Source organism: Stegostoma tigrinum, chromosome 12, assembly GCF_030684315.1.
Source record: "Stegostoma tigrinum isolate sSteTig4 chromosome 12, sSteTig4.hap1, whole genome shotgun sequence".
NCBI lineage: Eukaryota > Metazoa > Chordata > Chondrichthyes > Orectolobiformes > Stegostomatidae > Stegostoma > Stegostoma tigrinum.
The window spans coordinates 8,642,103-8,661,376 of record NC_081365.1 but is presented as its reverse complement, the minus strand read 5'-3'; the positions used below and the strand labels follow the sequence as shown (position 1 = coordinate 8,661,376).

At 46.4% G+C, this 19,274-nt stretch overlaps 1 long non-coding RNA gene across 7 annotated transcripts in view; it reads right to left on the bottom strand.

Annotated features, from left to right (window-relative positions):
* The window catches only part of LOC132210430 (uncharacterized), a 321,143-nt gene that overhangs the window by 123,931 nt on the left and 177,938 nt on the right, over positions 1-19,274 (bottom strand). For 5 of the 7 annotated variants that reach the window (XR_009446537.1, XR_009446535.1, XR_009446541.1 and 2 more), the window contains one exon: positions 17,706-17,778. This is a non-coding gene — a long non-coding RNA (uncharacterized LOC132210430). The remainder of the gene's footprint in view (positions 1-17,705; positions 17,779-19,274) is intronic. The other 2 variants (XR_009446536.1, XR_009446539.1) reach the window with 1 other exon arrangement.

The following is a 19,274-nucleotide window of genomic DNA, read 5'->3' as shown; positions in this document are numbered from 1 at the left end:
CAGGCAACATCCTAGTAAATCTCCTCTGCACCCTTTCCAAAGCTTCCACATCCTTCTTATAATGCGGTGACCAGAACTGTATGCAATACTCCAAGTGCGGCTGCACCAGAGTTTTGTACAGCTTCACCATAACCTCTTGGTTCCGGAACTCGATCCCTCTATTAATAAAAGCTAAAACACTGTATGCCTTCTTAACAGCCCTGTCAACCTGGGTGGCAACTTTCAAGGATCTGTGTACATGGACACCGAGATCTCCCTGCTCATCTACACTACTAAGAATCTTACCATTAGCCCTGTATTTTGCCTTCCGGTTACTCCTACCAAAGTGAATCACCTCACACTTGTCTGCATTAAACTCCATTTGCCACCTCTCAGCCCAGCTCTGCAGCTTATCTATGTCTCTCTGCAACCTACAGCATCCTTCGTCACTGTCCACAACTCCACCGACCTTAGTGTCGTCTGCAAATTTACTAACCCATCCTTCTACGCCCTCATCCAGGTCATTTATAAAAATGACAAACAGCAGTGGACCCAACACCGACCCTTGTGGTACACCACTAGTAACTGGTCTCCAGGATGAACATTTCTCATCAACTACCACCCTCTGTCTTCTTTCAGCAAGCCAATTTCCGATCCTAACTGCTATATTTCCCACAATTCCATTCCTCCGCATTTTGTACAATAGCCTATTGTGGGGAACCTTATCGAACGCCTTGCTGAAATCCATATACACCACATCAACCGGTTTACTCTCATCTACCTGTTTGGTCACCTTCTCAAAGAACTCAATAAGGTTTGTGAGGCACGACCTTCCCTTCACAAAACCGTGCTGACTATCCCAAATCAATTTATTCTTTTCTAGATGATTATAAATCCTATCCCTTATAACCTTTTCCAACACTTTACCAACAACTGAGGTAAGGCTCACTGGTCTATAATTACCAGGGCTGTCTCTACTCCCCTTCTTGAACAGGGGAACCACATTGGTTGTCCTTCAGTCATCTGGCACTATTCCTGTAGACAATGATGAGTTAAAGATCAATGCCAAAGGCTCGGCAATCTCCTCGCTGGCTTCCCAGAGGATCCAAGGATAAATCCCATCCAGCCCAGGGGACTTATCTATCTTCACCCTCTGAAGGATTTCTAATACCTCTTCCTTGTGAACTTGACACTGACATCTTCTCATCAACTTGTTCGGGGATGCGTCTGGAGTAGGTGGCACTTGAACTCAGATCTCCTGACTCAGAGGTTGGGACGCTATCACTGTGCCACAAGAGCCCTAAAGGGCAATGGGTTATGTAGACCTGAGGATGTGGGTACGGGAGAGCTGTGTTGGCTTCCAAACGTGTAGTGTCAGTCCAATTTCATCTACAGTCTCCCTGTCTTGCAGGGCAGGAAAGTGGGTGGGGACGGACAGGGTGTGTAACCCCTGAATTCTGAGCCTGGGGAAGATGAATGATCTTTGGTTGGGGAGGAAGCTTCAAAGTGCATGAGCTGGGGCTGGCCAATGGTTGGGGTGGGGTCGGGGGGCATTCATTACAACCTTTACATGTCCAAGCCACCAAGCCATGTCCTCCCGCCTCACCTGCCTGTGCTAAGTCCCTGTTGGGTTGCGTTTTGAGACTTTTCCACAAAGAATTACACCTCGCTCAGTCTTAATGAACGCATTTTCATTTGGGGCAAGAGTGTGGGAAAAGAGGAGGAAATGTGGTGCTTATAAAATGGCAAACAATGCTGACTTTGTGGGCACTTAATCTTCACCAACAGAATTAGTGACAGGTAGATGATATCCCAAAGGCACTTTCAGCAGAAGTCCATGAATTCTTAAACATTGAGGAGTCTGACATGTTGTTGAGACCTGATCATACCTTCAGCTCTGCAAAGAATTTTCATCGTGTTTGCTGTGGTGGAGGAATAAGCTGAAGAAATAACAAATTTCCAGAGGATCACAGCACCCACTTCAAAAGTAGGAAGAGAGGAAAGAATTTTGCAGGTCTTGGGCTTCTCTTTGACTGGAAACCATGGCAGGCTCCCACTGAAACCATGATTGATTTGATCATGCAGTACTGAGGATTGGCCAGTGGGTGGTGATGTTGGCCTACATGAGCTCCATGGTCAATTACTCAGTTCAAACCTTCATGTGTGAACATGTGCACACAGGAAGAGTTTCTGGTCTCAGCCATCCCACTAAAAGACCCACATGATTCTCCAAAAGGGGTGGAGCTATAACATCTGTGTTTCTTCTCATCATTTTAGTGCAAGTTGCTGGTTCCTCATGTGAATTCTTGAATGGAGATGTGTTATGCTTGCATCTACCAATCTAGCATCACCAACAGGCCAGAGACTGTTTCCCATCCTTGATATAACAAGTCACGGACAAGGATGGAAATCAAGGGTCCCAAGCTAGCCCTCCAGTCTGAGCACAACAGGCCCCCTCAAGTAAGAGTGCCAGTCTCTGAACATTATGCATCCATCCTAGCCCCAGCCTTGCTCTTGACCAGGAGGCAGCGAATGCTGCAGAGATACAGTTCCAGTCAAGGGGACTTGGAGGGGGAATTTGCAGATGGTGGTGCTCCTATCCACCCACTGCCTGTTCTTTCAGGTCGTGGAGGTCACAGGTTTGGAAGGTGCTGTCAAAGCAGCCTTCTGTGATTTGCTGCCAATTATTTAATATGTAAATATGACAGGCATTAATCGTCAGCATCCACAAGCATTGACGTTTTGCTGATCTTTTCTCAAGATCAATGAGGAACAGTGGTGAAAATACAGAGAATTCTCCAGTCTTCACGGGGCATGTGGAATCCTCAGTTCCCATCAGAACAGCCATGATAGGCTGACAATTCACATGCTGAAAAGCTTGAGTCTTGGAGTAGGGATTGATTTTAAAACTTCCAGAGTCAAAGAGCAAACTGGACTGACTCATCATCCTATACTATTGTCAAGAGGAGATTCAAAGATGGTGAAAGGGTGGAGGGATCATATTGTTCTGCTGGTCTTAAAATGTGAACTTTCATTCCTCGACAAACTAATCCACTGAGCTAAGAGCATGGTTATAATTGTTCGCAAATTCCCATCTAAGGAGAACCAAACACAAAGGAAATGAGCATCCCAATGCTCTTTAGGGAGGGAAATTTTCCAACTTTAGCCAATCTAGCCTATATAGGACTCCAAATCTACAGCATTACAACTAACTCTTAACTGCCCTCTGAAATGGCTTAGCAAGCCATGTGGTTCAAGGGCAATTAAAGATGTGATACCCAAATCCCACAAAAGGGTGAAGGATAAAGGATAGGGGACATACAGTGCCTGGGCCAGTGGGAGCTATGAGAAAAGGCCATGGTGTTCAGCTCAATGTTATTGGGGTTGGGGTACAGTTAGGGTGAAGCACACATTAGGGGAAGCATGCCTGAAGGGGCTATGCAATACAGACCAGTTTGGAGGGAGAGTTCGGTGAAATGGCAAGTTGTGAATAGTAGTACCAGGTACCAGTTGCAGAAGACAGAACACATCCAAAACTAGTCTGGATACAAAGCTTGTAATCCAGATATAAATTAAATTGTGCATGTACAAAGCAAGAACACAAACTTGGAACCTGGGTGGCATGAGAGCATCTGTACATTATTGTTCAATCCAATTATTCCTACCACTACTGATTTAATTAAAAATGATTGACAGCTTGGACTTCAAAGGTTTGCACAGAAATTGGTCGGGAAAATTCCTTCCGGATCATTAGCCCTGGCCCAACATCTGAATGCTTGCAGGGAACTGAGAAGATTATTGTCCATGCAGAATATCGAGATTCACCAAGTGATTAACCTGTGTATTTCATCAAAACAATTGTCCCTCTCAATGATATTAAAAAGGAAATTGAATTGGCACTTGAGAGAAATAAAATTGCAGGGTTACAGGGGCACGGTGGGGGGATGTGGCTGACTAAATTAGTCCACCACGTACTGGCATTGTCAGAATAAGCCAAATGGACTCTTTCTGTAAATGGTTTTCAGTGTCTGCGACCTGTCAGGTTAAGCGTTTATATAACGTTGACATATATGAGTAATACATAATGTGTAGAAATACATTAAAAAATATTTTAACCCTTAAAAGATTGCTTTCAATGTTATTTGTAAGTACTATGCTGATTCATTAAATAGTAAATCAACACAAAAGGGCCAAGTGATAAAACTCAAAAACAAATTTAACCTGTAATTTTGATTTGTAGACATTCATCTGAATTGCACTTTCTACTGTTCGAGGAACAATGGAATATTCTAGGGGCTCTCGAGTGAATGATGGGCTAGGGGAGTGTGGTGGGGTGACAAAGGTCATACACAGCAAGGACAAAATAACTGGAGGTGAGAAAAGTCAGTGGCCCATCTGGGGTCATCCATGCTTCAGTAATGCAAGCAACAGACTTGACAGAATCCACCGACACTCATTAGCAGCACTTTGTATACCATCCACAGGATGCAATGCATAAAATAATCAAGGCTCCTTAGGCAGCACCTTCCAGACTTGTGACCTTTACTATCTACAAGGACATGGGCAGTAGATACATGGTGACACCATCACCTACAATTTCCCCTCCAAGCCACTCACTATCCTGACTTGGAAACATTTTGCCATTCCTTCGCTGTCACTGTGTCACAATCCTGGAACTACCCACACCCCCAACCCCAACAGCACTGTGGTATCTTTGGTGAATTTCTGTAGTGATTCTTGTAGAGTGTACACGCAGCTGGAGCTGAGTCTTTCCCAGTTGGAATGTGCAGATTGAACCTGACTCCACCACAGTCTCAGAGAGCACTTTGCAAATCTTAGCCTCTCAGGGCATGAGAAAGCTTTTTTATCCCCCTCCTATCAGCTTTGCTTATTTTAAATAAACCCATGTGTACCATTGTAGGGCCATTCACAAGTGCTACAGATTCCTCCTATCTACTCTAACCAAACCCTTCATGATTTTGAATTCTTCCAACAGATCTCCTCTCAGCCTTCGCTTGTCCAAGAAGGGAAAGAAAGAACCTCAACTTCTCCAATTTCTCCATGGAACTGACATTCCTCCTTCCTGGAACTGTTTGAATATGCTGCCAAGATAACGAAATGTGAGGCTGGATGAACACAGCAGGCCCAACAGCATCTCAGGAGCACAAAAGCTGATGTTTCGGACCTAGACCCTTCATCAGAGAGGGGGATGGCGTGAGGGTTCTGAAATAAATAGGGAGAGAGGGGGAGGCGGACCGAAGATGGAGAGAAAAGAAGATAGGTGGAGAGGAGAGTATATGTGGGGAGGTAGGGAGGGGATAGATCAGTCCAGGGAAGACGGACAGGTCAAGGAGGTGGGATGAGGTTAGTAGGTAGGAGATGGAGGTGCGGCTTGGGGTGGGAGGAAGGGATGGGTGGGAGGAAGAACAGGTTAGGGAGGCAGAGACAGGTTGGACTGGTTTTGGGATGCAGTGGGTGGGGGGGGAAGAGCTGGGCTGGTTGTGTGGTGTAGTGGGGGGAGGGGACAAACTGAGCTGGTTTTGGAATGCGGTAGGGGAAGGGGAGATTTTGAAGCTGGTGAAAGCTTCCCCCACCCACTGCATCCCAAAACCAGTCCAACCTGTCTCTGCCTCCCTAACCTGTTCTTCCTCTCACCCATCCCTTCCTCCCACCCCAAGCCACACTTCCATTTCCTACCTACTAACCTCATCCCACCTCCTTGACCTGTCCGTCTTCCCTGGACTGACCTATCCCCTCCCTACCTCCCCACCTATACTCTCCTCTCCACCTATCTTCTTTTCTCTCCATCTTCGGTCCGCCTCCCCCTCTCTCCCTATTTATTCCAGAACCCTCACCCCATCCCCCTCTCTGATGAAGGGTCTAGGCCCGAAACGTCAGCTTTTGTGCTCCTGAGATGCTGCTTGGCCTGCTGTGTTCATCCAGCCTCACATTTTATGATCTTGGAATTCTCCAGCATCTGCAGTTCCCATTATCTCCCATCACTGAATATGCTGCCACCTTATTTTCAGGTGATGCAGTTCTACATCAAAACTGAAAGAATTGCGGATGCTGTTAATCTTTAACAAAAACAGAAAGTTGCTGGAAAAGCTCAGCGGGCCTGGCAGAATCTGTGAAGAAAGAAATCAGAGTTAACGTTTCGGGGTCCTTTGACCTTTCCTCAGAACTAATGGTAACTGGGAAAGTGTCGGTTTGGTGTCCTCAGTTTTGAGGAATTATCACCCGATCCGAAACATTAACTCTGATTTTTTTCCTCACAGATGCTGCCAGGCCCGCTGAGCTTTTTCCAGCAACTTCTCTTTTTGTTCTACATCACAATGACTCATTTTGCAAGAAAAGTTATGTTTAGCAAAATTTTTAGCACAACTTCCTTGCTTTTGTTAAAATTTTCAGTCCAGTGACCCTTCTACAGAACTGAGGAAGTCACTGCACCCTAAACGTTAGAGGAGGGAATGCCCCTAACTACATTAATGAAGCCGAGGCAGAGATGGTAAAGAGCATCACGTTTTTAGGACTAATGATCACCATTCTGACCTGGACCACGCACGTTGATGTGATGGTCAAGAAAACAGAACAATGTGGCATGGTGGCTCAGTGGTTAGCACTGCTGCCTCACAGAGCCAGGGACCCAGGTTCTGTTTCACCCTCAGGCGACTATTTGTGTGGAGTTTGCACATTATCCCTGAATCTGTGCATGTTTCCTCTGGGTGCTCCGGTTTCCTCTCACAGTCCAAAGATGTCCAGGTTAGGTGGGCTGACCATGTTAAATTGCCCTGTAGTATCCAGGGATGTGCAGGCTAGGTGGGTTAGCCATGGGAAATGCAGGGTTACAGAGATAGGTAGGGGTGGGTCTGGGTGGGATGCTCTTTGGAGGGTCAGTGTGGACTTGCTGGGCCAAAGTGCCTGCAATGTAACACCTAACACCTCTCCCTCCTCAGGAGGCCAAGGGAATTCAGCATGTTCATCAGGACTCTCACCAATGTTTACAAATTCACTACAGAAAGCATTCTGTCTGGCTGCATCACAGTTTGGCAGGGCAACTGCCTCTGCCTAGGACCATAAGAAACTACAGAAAGTTGTGAACACAGCCTAGATCATCAAGCAAGCCAACCTTCCATCCATTGATTCCATCTGCACTTCCCATTTCCTCGGAAAGATCATCAAAGACCCCTCCCACCCCTGGTTATACTCTTTTCCAGCCTCTTCCATCAGACAGATGATACCAGAACTTAAAAACTTGTACCAACAGGTTGAAGAGCAGCTTCTTCCCTATGTTATTGGACTTCTGAATGGACCTCTCAAATGTCAGAACTAGGTTGAGCTTGCTCTTTGTGCACCTTCATTGCAACCGTAACTTTGTATTCCTCACTCTTTTCTATCACCCTGTGATCTTTGTATGTTATGATCTGCCTATACTACACACAAAACAAAACTTTTCACTGTACTGAGGTGCGTAATAATAAATCTATAATGAATCAAATCAAATCAAACTCTGCTTTCTCTCCAAAGATGTGATCAGGCCTGCTGAGCTTTTCCCAGAAATTTCTGCTTTTGTTTCCAATTTCCAGCATCCACGGTTTTTTGTTTCATTTTTGTTTGTTTTTGCACTTTATTCCTTGACTTGTAAAGCTAAAAGGAACACAGGTGTTTCTTTTTAAACAGCCTTTTCAATTTCTCCTGGCAACTGAAGGAAGAAAATTCCAGAATTTTACTGAAGTCAAATTTCGCAATCTACCACAGTGCAAGTCAAATCTGTGATCTGAGAACATTAGCCGTGGTTCATAGATTAACTAGTACAATGGCATGACCACCATACCACAAATACCCCAACATTCCCTCAATTACTGAGCTGCAATTGGTCTTGTATATGCATTGATTTTGTTTTCAGAAGCAAGGATCCATAGCCTTTGTTGTCACTTGGTTACACCTTTCGGCAGAATATGAAGAGATTTTTTTTTAAAAAGTGCCTACCTTAGGATTGAAACCAAAATAGGGTTTGAAGAGAGCTGTGGTTTAAAACACTGATGTCATACCTTGGTGCCCAGATTTAGAATTAGCCCCAGACTAATACAAGCTGCCTTTTGCCCTTAAGGGTTCCACATGAAATAATTTTGGGGGCAGTTTCTCCAATTCCGACAGCTGCTATTTTTCTTTAGTGCAAAACTATCCCTAGGCTCCAAAGATGTCCACTACACAGAACCCGTGATACCAGAGATCAGCTGCTATTGGACATAGGAGCAGTAGAGGGCACACTTTGAAGAGAGTCAGGGTCTTGGAGTCTGGAGCAGAGGGTAGTAAAAACAGATGATCTACGTTGAACCTTACTTCGGCAAAGGTGTTACTGATGATGCACTGAGCAGAAAGCAGTTCCAGTGAGCAGTTTTAACGTTGCCATTAATTTCATTAAAAACAAACACAACTCTTTAAAAGGGGAGGGTTTTCTTTCCTGGCGAACTTTAACGGAGGGAGCATTGATAAAAGAAACTTCAGTAAGTGGCTCAGGCCATCACTAATGAAGAGTAATACAAAGTTGGCTATTCTGTGGCTGTGATGAATTGTCCCTTTGTTCTGGCTTGAACACTTGGCTGCTTGCTTGGCGTAATTGCTGTCTCATTGAATGCTATTTTAAACAGCATCCGAATCCACAACTTCAACCCCCACCACCCCCAACCCACCTCACCCCCTCAGTTGCCTCTCTAGCCACAAACAACATAAAGACGCATTGTCCATCTGGAACCAACTGGATGCTCTGGAAGATCACAGATCATTGCAGCAGATTGCAACATGCAGGAGCTTGGGCTGCGGCGGGAGGAATTAAACAGAAACCTCTGTTTCACAGCGCGAGGTGAGATTCCACGAACAGCAAACCTCAGTGTGTTTCTGACCATAGAAACATAACACAAGAACAAGAATAGGCAATTCAGCCCCTCAAGCCTGTCCCATCGTTCAATGAGATCCACAGACAATCTGTAGCCTAACTCCACATACCTGCTTTTGGCTCATAACCCTTTATACCTTTGCTTAAAAAAAACTCTCAGATTTAACATTAACAGATTGGAAGAAGGACTGATCAGCTCTTTGAACAAATTGGCCCATTCAATTAGACCATGGCTGATCTGGATCTCAATGCAGTTCACTTGTCCGGGTTCCATGATCTCCTAAACCCTTACCTAACTCAGGAGGTAGGCAATAGAGTAGTGGTAATGTCACTGGACTAGTCATCCAATACCCCAGGTTAATGTACTGGTAGGGCATGGGTTTCAATCCCACTGTGGCTGATGGTGAACTCTGAGCTCAATTTTTACCAAATGTTAGCCAAACCTTGCGAGCCTGGTAGCCTCTGCGGAGAGACAGCAGAGTTAAATGCCTTGCTTCCAGGGCCTCACTTACATCCCATAGACACTGCCAGACTCAGGTTTCTCCAGCAATTTCTGTTTTTGTTTCAGATTTCCAGCATCTGTGGTTCTTTGTTTTATTCTACCCATATAACCTCCACCTTGAAGAAAGATTTATCCGGGTGAACACAGCAGGCCAAGCAGCATCATAGGAGCAGGAAGGCTGATGTTTCAGGCCTAGACCCTTCATCAGAAACAAAGAAGAAGAAATAAAAATCATCAGGATTGCCAGAATGTGGTCAGGGCCCATAGGCTTTGCAGTATCCAGTGCCTCCAATTATTCCTTGATATCACGTGGAGTGAATCAAATTGACTGAAGACTAGCATCAGTGATGGTGGGGACCACTGGAGGAGGCGGAGATGGATCATCCACTTGGTACTTCTTTCTGGAAGATTGCTGAAAATGCTTCAGCTTTACCTTTTGTGCTGATGTGTTGGGCTCTTTCATCATCGAGAATGGGGATACTTGTGGAACTTCCTCCTCGAGTGAGTTGTTTAACCATCCAACTCCACCCACAGCTGGATGTGGTAGCAATGCAGAGCTTAGCACAAAAAGAGTGAGAGACATTGACCGAATAATTATCGGCCCATCAGTGTGAAATTAATGGTGGACGAATTACTGGGATTATTGAGAGATTTGCTTAACTGTCAATTGGACAGACATGGATTATTTTGTTAAAGGGAGGTTGTGACTTACTATCTTAACTGTATTTTTTGACGAAGCAACAATGGACAATTGATGAGGGCAGTGAACTGGACGTTTTTACATGGATTTTAGTGGTACACTTGGCGAGGCCCCAAATGACAGATTGGTCAAAAAATTTAAAGCCCGTGGGATACAGGGGAATGTAAGCCGAATCCAAACTTGGCTCAATGACAGGAGACAAAGGTTGCTGGATGTTTTTACAAATGGAAAGTTGTTTCCAGCAGTGTTTCACAGGGCTCAGTGTTTGGTTCCTTGCTCCTTGTGGTATATGTCAATGGTTTAGACTTAAATTTGGGACGCATGATGGGGGAAATTTGCAAAAAACTCAGAAGATGGGCAGTTAGTTGATAGTAAAGAGGACAACTGTCAATTGCAGGATGATATCAATAGCTTGGTTGAGTAGATGAAAAAGTGACAAATGGAATTCAATGAAGAATAGTGTGAAGTTACATAGAATCATAGCATCTCTGCAGTGTGGAAGCAGGCCATTCATCCCACTGAATCCACACCAACAATTTGACAAGTGATTCACCCAGACCCACTCCCTTCCCTATGACTGTGCATTTCCCGTTGCTAATCCACCTAACCTACACATCCCAGGACACTATGCACAATTTAACATGGCCAATTCACCTAGCCTGCACATCTCTGACTGTGGAGAAAACTGGAGCACCCAGAGGAAACTCACACAGACACAGGGAGAATGTGAAAACTCCACACAGACAGTCACCTGATAGTGGAACTGAACCTGGGTTCCTGGTCAGAGATAATGGGAACTGCAGATGCTGGAGATAACAAAGTGTGGGGCTGGATGAACACAGCAGGCTAAGTAGCATCTCAGGACCATAAAAGCTGACCTTTCGGGCCTAGACCCTTCATCAGAAAAGTTGATGAGGGTCTAGGCCCGAAAGGTCAGCTTTTGTGCTCCTAAGATGCAGCTTGTCCTGCTGTGTTCATCCAGCCCCACACTTTGTTATCCTGGGTCCCTGGTGCTGTGAAGCAGCAGAGCGAACCACTGAGGCACCGTGCCATCCCAAATGCTTGGCAAAGTCAGATAACGCAATGGAATACACAATATCTGGGAAGGTATTGTGAGGGGTAGAGGAAGTGAGAGACCTTGAAATCCATGAAGATGGTTGTAGGGGTAAATATCGCAGGAAAATAGGCATTTGGACACTTTCCTTCACTGGATATATACCAAATACAAAAGCAGGGATATAATGCTTGAACTATACAAGATACTGCTTGTGTCACAGCTGGAGTTTTGCATCCAGTTCTAGTCATCACAATACAAGAAATTAGGGGACGTTAGAGGCAATATCTTGGGGACAGTTCATATCACAGTAGAGGAGACGTTGGAAGTATTAGAATGTATGAAGGTGGATAAGTCTCCTGGTCCTGATCAGATATATGCAAGAACCCTGCAAGAGGCTAAAGAAGAAATTGCAGAGGCCCTGGCTGATATATTTGCACTATTATTAGTCACAGGAGAGAACCCAGAAGACTGGAGGTTAGCGAGAGTGTGCCCCTATTCAAGAAGGGCTGCAAAGAAAAACCTGGGGATTATAGACCAGTTAGCCTAACATCTGTGGTAGTTAAGGTTGGATCGCACAGAATCCAGGGAGAGCAGGCAAATTGGATACGCAGATAACAAAGTGTGAAGCTGCATGAATACAGCAGGCCAACCTGCATCTTAGGAGCACAAAAGCTGATGTTTCGGGACTAGACCCTTCATCAGAGAGCCAGTATCTGCAGTTCCCATCATTTCTGATCACAAAATGGGTACACAATTCACTTGATGGTAGGAAGCGGAAAGTAAGAGTGGAAGGATGTTTGTCGGGCTGGAGGCGTGTGCCTCAGGGGTCGGTGCTGGGTTCATTGCTTTTTGTTAGCTATATCAACGATTTGGATGAGAATGCACAAGGCATGATTACTAAGTCTGCAGATGACACAAATATAGGTGGTATTGCGGACAGTTAGGAAGGTTATCAGAAATTGAAGCAGGTTCTTGATCGCCTGGGGACGTAGGCCGAGAAATGGCAAATGGAGTTTAATATAGATAAGTGTGAGGTGTTAAAATTTGGAAAGTCAAATCCAGGTAAGAATTTTCTGGTGAATGGTACGGCATTAAAAAGTGTAGTGGAAGAACTAGGAGTTCAGGTACACAATTCTCTGAAAGTGGAGTCACAGAGACAGGGCAGTGAAGATAGCATTTGACACACTGGCTTTCATCAGTCAGGGCATGGAGTATTGACGTTGGGAAGTTACGTTGCAGTTGTGCAGGGCATTGAGCGAGGCTGTACTATGTTCAAGGAGTATTATGTTCAAATCTGGTTACCCTGCTGCAGGAAGAATGCTATTAAACTGGGAACAGTGCATTAGAAATTTACAAGGATGTTGCCAGAACTCAAGGATCTGAGTTAGCTTTGAGGGCAGCACAGTGGCTCAGTGGTTCGCACTGCTGCCTCACAGCGCCAGGGACTCAGGTTCAATTCCACCCTCGGGCAAGTGTCTGTGTGGAGTTTGCACATTCTCCCCGTGTCTGCGTGGGGTTCCTCCAGGTGCTCTGGTTTTCTCCCACAGTCTAAAGCTGTGCAGGTTAGGTGGATTGGCCTTGCTAAATTGCCCATAGTGTGTAGGGATGCGTAGCTTAGGTAGGTTATAGGGAAATGGGTCAGGGTGGAATGGTCCAAGGGTCAGTGCGGACTTGTTGGACCAAAGGGACTGTTTTTACAATGTAGGGATTCTATGACAATATTCCATGATATAGGGAAAAGTTGGACAAGCTAGGACTTTTTTCTTTAGACTGTAGGAAGTTGGATCCTATAGAAGCATAGAAGATCAAGAGAGGCATGAATAGGTTGAATGCACTGAGTCTTTTTCTCAAGGTTCGGGAATTGAGGACTAGACGGCATTAATTCAAGGCAAGAGGGTAAAGAATACATGGGAGCCTGAGGGGCAACTTGTTTACACACAGGGTGGTATGCATACGGAATGAGCTGCTAGCAGAAGTGGTTAGGGTGGGTACATTGATAACATTTTACAGGTATTTGAACAAATACATGGATAGGAGAGGTTTAGGAGGATATGGGCCAAGTGCAGGGAAATGGGATTAGTGTGGATGGACATTTCAGTCTGCACGGACCAGTTTGGGCCGAAAGGCCTGTTTTAGTGCTGTAGGACTCTATAGGCTCTATGCCACTGAGAAGGACATAATTGCTTTAGAGAGGGTACGGAGGACATTTACAAGAATCTTGCCGGGCCTGAAAATTGCACCTATGAGGAAGATTGGATTGGCTGCGGCTGTTTACCTTAGGCCCAGAGCAGACTCCTGGCCTCAAGGAGAAACCTGGCCCAGTCTCGTGGCCTAAAACCCAGCATGCAATCGTCCGCTTCATCTGGTTTTTTTTTTCATTTCTCGCCCTCTCTTCAAGCAGGACTGTAATGCAGAACTTTATTTATTTTTCCAATTTAGACCTAGGATTTTGTACCCAGACACATTCGTACCTAAGATGGTGTGTGAATGGTTACACTGTAAACCTTCTTCTGTACTCCTGTATCCTTGTACTTGAGTACATATGGCAATAAAATTCAATTCGTAAAAAAACTGCTTTATTCCCTCCCACGTGCTCATGCCAACCGTTTATGACAAGTGCAATGTAATATTTGGGCCAGTGATAATGGGAACTGCAGATGCTGGAGAATCCAAGACAATAAAATGTGAGGCTAGATGAACACAGCAGGCCAAGCAGCATCTCAGGAGCACAAAAGCTGACGTTTCGGGCCTAGACCCTTCATCAGAGAAGGGGATGGGATGAGGGTTCTGGAATAAATAGGGAGAGAGGGGGAGGCGAACCGAAAATGGAGGGAAAAGAAGATAGGTGGAGAGGAGAGTATAGGTGGGGAGGTGGGGAGGGGATAGGTCAGTCCAGGGAAGACGGGCAGGTCAAGGAGGTGGGATGAGGTTAGTAGGTAGGAGATGGAGGTGTGGCTTGAGGTGGGAGGAAGGGATGGGTGAGAGGAAGAACAGGTTAGGGAAGCAGAGACAGGTTGAACTGATTTTGGGATGCAGTGGGTGGAGGGGAAGAGCTGGGCTGGTTGTGTGGTGCAGTGGGGGGAGGGGACGAACTGAGCTGGTTTTGGGATGCAGTGGGGGAAGGGGAGATTTTGAAGCTGGTGAAGTCCACATTGATACCATTGGGCTGCAGGGTTCCCAAGCAGAATATGAGTTGCTGTTCCTGCAACCTTCGGGTGGCATCATTGTTGCACTGCAGGAGGCCCATGATGGACATGTCATCTAAAGAATGGGAGGGGGAGTGGAAATGGTTTGCGACTGGGAGGTGCAGTTGTTTATTGCAAACCGAGCGGAGGTGTTCTGCAAAGCGGTCCCCAAGCCTCCGCTTGGTTTCCCCAATGTAAAGGAAGCCACACCGGGTACAGTGGATGCAGTATACCACATTGGCAGATGTGCAGGTGAACCTCTGCTTAATGTGGAAAGTCATCTTAGGGCCTGGGATAGGGGTGAGGGAGGTGGTGTGGTGGCAGGTGTAGCATTTCCTGCGGTTGCAGGGGAAGGTGCCCGCCCTGGTCGACCCATTGTCTCAGCCTGTTCCTGCCCCACCGAACTCATCTCCACCTATCTGGACTCCATTTTCTCCCCTTTGGTCCAGGAACTCCCTACCTACGTCCGTGACACCACCCACGCCCTCCACCTCCTCCAGGACTTACAATTCCCTGGCCCTCAACACCTCATTTTCACCATGGACGTCCAGTCCTTATACACCTGTATTCCTCATGCAGATGGCCTCAAGGCCCTCCGCTTCTTCCTGTCCCGCAGGCCCGACCAGTTCCCCTCCGCCGACACCTCATCCGCCGAGCCGAACTCGTCCTCACCCTCAACAACTTCTCTTTCGATTCTTCCCACTTCCTACAGACTAAGGGGGTGGCCATGGGCACCAGCATGGGCCCCAGCTATGCCTGCCTCTTTGTAGGTTACGTGGAACAGTACCTCTTCCGCACATACACAGGCCCCAATACCCACCTCTTCCTCCGTTACATTGATGACTGTATCGGCGCCGCCTCTTTCTCCCCAGGAGAGCACGAACAGTTCATCCACTTCACCAACACCTTCCACCCCAACCTCAAGTTAACCTGGGCCATCTCCAGCACATCCCTCACCTTCCTGGACCTCTCAGTCTCCATCTCAGGCAACCAGCTTGTAACTGATGTCCATTTCAAGCCCACCAACTCCAACAGCTACCTAGAATACACCTCCTCCCACCCACCCTCCTGCAAAAATTCCATCCCCTATTCCCAATTCCTCCGCCTCATCTGCTCCCATGATGAGGCATTCCACTCCCGCACATCCCAGATGTCCAAGTTCTTCAAGGACCTCAACTTTCTCCCCACAGTGGTCGAGAACGCCCTTGACCGCGCCTCCCGCATTTCCCGCAACACATCCCTCACACCCCGCCCCCGCCTCAACCGCCCAAAGAGGATCCGCCTCGTTCTCACACACCACCCCACCAACCTCCAGATACAACGCATCATCCTCCAACACTTCCGCCATCTACAATCCGATCCCACCACCCAAGACATTTTTCCATCCCCACCCCTGTCTGCTTTCTGGAGAGACCACTCTCTCCGTGACTCCCTTGTTCGCTCCACACTGCCCTCCAACCCCACCACACCCGGCACCTTCCCCTGCAACCGCAGGAAATGCTACACCTGCCACCACACCTCCTCCCTCACCCCCATCCCAGGCCCCAAGATGACTTTCCACATTAAGCAGAGGTTCACCTGCACATCTGCCAATGTGGTATACTGCATCCATTGTACCCGGTGTGGCTTCCTCTACATTGGGGAAACCAAGCGGAGGCTTGGGGACCGCTTTGCAGAACACCTCCGCTCAGTTCGCAACAAACAACTGCACCTCCCAGTCGCAAACCATTTCCACTCCCCCTCCCATTCTTTAGGTGACATGTCCATCATGGGTCTCCTGCAGTGCCACAATGATGCCACCCAAAGGTTGCAGAAACAGCAACTCATATTCCGCTTGGGAACCCTGCAGCCCAATGGTATCAATGTGGACTTCACCTGCTTCAAAATCTCCCCTTCCCCCACCGCATTCCTGAACCAGCCCAGTTCGTCCCCTCCCACCACTGCACCACACAACCAGCCCAGCTCTTCCCCTCCACCCACTGCATCCCAAAACCAGCCCAGCCTGTCTCTGCCTCCCTAACCTGTTCTTCCTCTCACCCATCCCTTCCTCCCACCCCAAGCCGCACCTCCATCTCCTACCTACTAACCTCATCCCACCTCCTTCACCTGTCCATCTTCCCTGGACTGACCTATCCCCTCCCTACCTCCCCACCTATACTCTCCTCTCCACCTATCTTCTTTTCTCTCCATCTTCGGCCTGCCTCCCCCTCTCTCCCTATTTATTCCAGTTCCCTCTCCCCATCCCCCTCTCTGATGAAGGGTCTAGGCCCGAAACGTCAGCTTTTGTGCTCCTGAGATGCTGCTGGGCCTGCTGTGTTCATCCAGCCCCACATTTTATTGTCTAATATTTGGGCCAGTTGGTTTGCCCATGCTCATGTACCCAATAGTTATTGTGTTAAAAATGGTTGGTAGGAAGTCATTTTTAGCACCTGAGTGGGGTCGGGATGGTAAAACGTATAAAATCCCAGCCCCTCAGAGAATTGATAGCCAAATGCTTGGCCTCACCAAACACAGGAATCCGTTACACAACAGAAATTGCTGGAAATGCTCAGCAGGTCTGGTAGCAGCTGTGGAAAGAAATCAGAGTTAATGTTTCGGGTCAGAACGAGGTCTCAGCAATTTCTCTTTTTGTTTCTAATTTATAGCATCCGCTGTTCACTGAAAATCCCCTCCTTTTTTAAAATTATTTGTTCATAAGGTGCGGGTGTTTGTCCAGCATTTCCTAATCATCCCAGACGACAAACACACTGCTGTATGTTTGGAGTCACAGGTAGGCCAAACCAGGTAAGGGCAGCAGAGATAATGGGATCTGCAGATGCTGGAGAATCCAAGATAACAAAGTGTGGAGCTGGATGAACACAGCAGGCCAAGCAGCATCAGAAGAGCACAAAAGCTGACGTTTCGGGCCTAGACAGAGGGGATGGGGAGAGGGTTCTGAAATAAATAGGGAGAGAGTGGGAGGTGGACTGAAGATGGATAGAGGAGAAGACAGGTGGAGAGGAGAGTGTAGGTGGGGAGGTGATAGGTCAGCAGATATCCTTCCTCTCAAAGGACATCGCAAACCAGATTTTTTTTGTTAACAATCAACGTTGGCCACAACTGGGCTAAGTTTTTTTAAATTCCAAATTGAATTTCAAACACCATGGAAACTTTTCCCACAGATCATTTCTCTGGGGCTCTGGATTGCTCGTCTAATAAAATTATCACTTACTTTTTCATCATTTCAAAAACTAATAGTGGCATCTTCACTTGCACATCCTACACTGAGGTAAGTTTTGAAAGGCAACACTGTGCTAAATATTTAAATACCAAAGGAAAATCGATCCCTTTTTTTCTGGAAAGAGAAATGAATCACATCTTTTGTATTGAATATTGACGTTACTCACCATCCTGTTGCCTCAGGAAACAATCCCCAAAGCTACAACCAACAGCTGGTCAACATCTGACGGGACAACACTGCTGGACAAGAAAAGAAAAATGAGGTCAGCTCAGTTTTGAGATGGACAGCTTTGGCAGATACCACACCGAGTGCAACTCAAGTCTTTGCCAGTGAAAGTGTGAAACCAAACCAGAACAAGCCATAGTTCACATTCAGTACAGCAATATGGATGCCACTATTAACCGCTGGTTCTTAGTTAGTTATCACGGGATCGAGGGTTATGGGGAGAAGGCAGGAGAATGGAGTCGGGAAATGTATCAGCCATAATCAAATGGGGGAGTGTCACAATGGGCTAAATGGCCTCATTCTTCCCTCGAATCTTATAGTCTGTGTTCAAGAGAATGAAAACGGATTTTAGACAAAGGAGGAGCCCGTTCTGTTCCTCAATCTCACCCCACCATTTGGTTATGTCACAGCTGCTCCATACCTCAACCTCACTGAGCCTCCCAAGCTCCATTGACACTCCTCATTAAAAGAATGAATATCAGTCGTGAAAGCTCCAACTGACCCCACAACAGTGTTTTGAGGGAAAGAATTTCAATTGTTCACAAGGCTTGCATTGTCGTGATTACACAAGATGAATAACCAATGTAATTGAGGGGGTGAAGATGGTAAACATTAGAAACACAGAAAACAGAAGCAGGAGTAGGCCAGTCAGCCCTTTGAGCCTGCTCCACCATTCAAGTTAATCATGGCTGATCATTTGACTCAGTTGCTATCTCCCCACTCCCTTTGATCCCTATATCCATAAGAACTATATCTAACTCCTCCTTGAATTCATTCAGTTTTGGTCCTAATTGCTTTCTGTGTCAAAGAATTCCATAGATTCCGCACTCTCTGGGTGAAGAAATCTCTCCTCATCTCAGTCTTAAATGGCCAATTCCATACCTTCAATGTGTGACTGCTGGTTCTGGACTCCCTGGTCAATGGGGGCATCCTTCCTGTGTTTATCCTTTCTTGTCCTGTTAGAATTTCATAGGCTTCTGAGATCCCCACACATTAATACAAATTGTGTTCTTGCTTCCCAATCTCAGAGAGGGTGTGGTGTTTTTGTGGTAATGTCACTGTGCTGCTAATCCAGAACCCCAGGCTAATGTTCGGGGAACATGAGATTTGAATCTCACCATCGTGACTGCGAGCACGATGGGGCATAGCTTTAAGTTGAGGGGTGAAAGATATAGGACAGATGTCAGAGGTAGTTTCTTTACTCAGAGAGTAGTAAGGGAATGGAACGCTTTGCCTGCAACAGTAGTAGATTTGCCAACTTTAGGTACATTTAAGTCATCATTGGACAAGCATATGGACGTACATGGAATAGTGTAGGTTAGATGGGCTTCAGATCGGTATGACAGGTCGGCACAACATCGAGGCCTGAAGGGCCTGTACTGTGCTGTAATGTTCTATGTTCATAGTGGATGGCAAAGTTCGAACTGAATAATAATTAGGAATGAAAAGCTCATCTAATAGTGATTGTGCAACTATTGTTACACAGTATTCATAAAAGATTAACTTACTT